Below are 3,213 nucleotides of genomic sequence, written 5' to 3'. Positions count from 1 at the left end.
CAAAACTCTCATTCATGGCAGACAATCACAGACAGTTACAGGATAGATCAGACTTCATATTGTCTACATTTAAAGGCAAACAGCACAGATGTCTGATAATACAACTTCAATGATTTTCACTCCTGACACAATTACCTTTATACTGACCGTCAATTTGATATGAAATACCACTGTGAGTGAGTTAAAGCTATTTTAAACTGACCCCGCTTTTCAGGGCTCTTTTCTTAAGTGTTTTTTTTTATTTTACATTTAAACGGACTGTTATAATAACCATGTAATGACACAATGCACTTATTAAGAAGTTTAAAAAAAAAACCTTGAAATAATAAGGCCTCCTTTGTTTATTCAGCAGCCCTAATTTATCCACCTTATTGCCGTAGCTACCTGCTGATTATGATTATGGAACACTGGTAAATTTGACAGCAATACGTGTTTTTATTTTTCTGATCTATTTATTTTTTTTATTTATTTTTTTTTTATTAAAGGTAGGGTAGGCGATTTTCAAAAGCTAGCATGATTTTGAATGTAGCCTCTTCGACGGCTCCGCTTTTACGACCAAAAACTCTGTTTTAACTCTTGTCAGCGGTGACGCGCTTTCAGTGTGAGCTCGTGCATGTGAGGGATCGAGAACAAGCAGGGAGACGTGATTGGTTAAAAAAAAAAAAAAAACGGTTAGTTTTTTTTTCATTGGTCGAAGTTATTACAGATTTACAGCTGCTACACTTGATGGATTTTCTTCGTTCCTTTTTCAGAGCGCATAAGATCTTAATTTCTGTCATGACATTAAGACAATTTCAACCAAGAACTTAAAAAGTGTATCTGGAGAAAATCGCCTACTTTAATCTGTTTTGTTCTATATATAACAAATGTTTTTGCTATATGACACATCAATAGGATTTGTGGATAATAACATATATTTTAAAAAGCTATGGCTATGTTTACATACATTTAAGCTAAGTGCAGCTAACACAGAACCCCATGTTCTGTGTTCAGCCTTTCAAAACAAGAGCACTATAGATAGAGAGCGATGTGCTTGCAATCAACAATTTTTTTATATTCCCGATTACTATATTGGTTACTTTTCTTAAAAAGCAATAACATAATTTCAGTCAGAGCTGCTGTTGCTTTGGATTGTCCACTAGCTAACTGCTACATCTTCTATCACGTTGTACCCATAATCATATCTACAGTAGCACCTCCTGAAATAAGGTGGATACACTTTTTTAAATCAAGTCTCACAGGATGGTTGAACTTATTGTTACTATAGAGATTATAGTTACAGAGTTACTTCCATTACTTTTTCAGTATAGGCATCATTCTCACAACCAAAGAAAAGTTTGTTTGGATTGTTTTAGTCCGTCCTTTATTCTGAGTGAAATAAACATCCAGGAACAACCCACTGTATCTTGGTAGGACATGTAAAACCCCAACTTCAGAATTAAAAATACATTTTGCACATTGTTTCTTCTTCTGATGTCATGTGTAAATATTGTCATTATAAATCAAAATGTGATTGTGTAAATAAATATTTTTGTTTCATATAACTGAGTCAGTGTGTTTGCACCACCTACTTTTTTATGTATAGAAAAGTAAAGAGTCGCTCTGGACGATCCTGCAAATGACGATGCATGATTTTGTTAAAAGTTTGCAAACCTGCAGTTTGTTTGTCATTGTCAAACAGAGAAAACCAGTGTAAACAACCATATATTAAAATGCATCTATATTTTTCCCCTATTCACTACTCTCTGGTTAGTTTTTAATGATTATTGTGGATGAGTCCATACACACCCAACCTTATAGATATTGCTGCTGGTGGTTTGGGTTCAACATTGTAATAATTTTAATTTGTAAATATGTTTTTAATCCATAATCTAACTCATTTTGCAGAAATTGTCCTTGCAGATAAATAAAAAGTCACGCAGTAATAATTTTAGAAAGCATATATTAACATCAGTCACATACAGCTATGTTTTCAGGTTGCAGTTACATATTGATATTAAATCAAATGTGTTCAACATAAGAGGCATTTTAGCAACTGTAGACGTAGCATTACCTGGCACGCTCACTGCAGGAAGATCCGTTCTCATTCCATCGTCCCCAAAACAAGTCGGACTGTTGGGTCGAATAAAGTCTGTTTAGCAAACTTTAAGTTCAGGGGTCAAAATACACAGAGCAGTTTGAATCTATATAAATATTTATGTATACAGTAAGTCACTGACAATATCAAAGCAATAAGTGACATATATCAGTCCCTGTATAGGATCAGCAATTTTGTAAGATTGTGCAAAATTGAAGGATTTTAGAACAAATGTGAAGTTTCAATGAATGTATGCATTTGGGGGTGACTGAGATATCCACAACTGAGTTAGTCATTAACAAAATGAGTGTTTCCTCTCATTTTCAATCTGATTTAGCCTCCGGGCCTTGAGTTTGACACATGTGCTGTATAACAGGTTTTCCCAACCAGGGGTACGCGAACCCCTAGGGGTACGTGAGCACATTACAGGGGGTACGCGAAAAAATTAAGAATTTATTTCCAAAATAATAAAAAAATATTCTCAGTCATTTCACAAGTCAGTCAATAAAATAGTATGTGTGCGCAATGACTTGTTTTTAAAGTTTAAACGCTTGTTTAAAGGGGACAAATTCAAAGAAGCTCATTTTGTGGTAAATGTCATAAAACTTATATATAACACAGGCAAGGTAATTATTCATTTTGTATTTTTTTATTTATACTTTTTTTTTCCTAATTTCAATTGTATTATTTTTCTTTAATAACAATATAATCGTAATATATTAGTATTAATAATACAAACGTTTTACTATATTATTATTTCTTATATTTATAATTTTATGTTTAATTTGAGTTAAATAAGAAGATAATGTCTGAATATTAATTGTTCAATTTCAGAAGATGACGTGAAATGAATTGCGTTGAATATTCAGTTGCGTTATGTTCTACTTTTGGAGAATCATGACCACGTACAGTATGTATGAGTGAGGGGTACTCATGGTACGACAAAAAGGGGAAAGGTTGGGAACCACTGCTGTATAGTATTTCAGTCCCTATGAATGCATTGTAACCTATGTGTTTACCCACCAGGGGTTGACCATTGTTGTAGACCAACCTTTTCTGTCTCGTGTACCCCCGACGCCTCTCTTCAGATTAGCAGAACCCCTTCATTACTCCAATTCTTGCTTTATTTACATGTT

Source organism: Gouania willdenowi, chromosome 1 (assembly GCF_900634775.1).
Source record: "Gouania willdenowi chromosome 1, fGouWil2.1, whole genome shotgun sequence".
Classification (NCBI taxonomy): Eukaryota; Metazoa; Chordata; class Actinopteri; order Blenniiformes; family Gobiesocidae; genus Gouania; species Gouania willdenowi.
Note: the sequence above shows the minus strand (reverse complement) of the source record.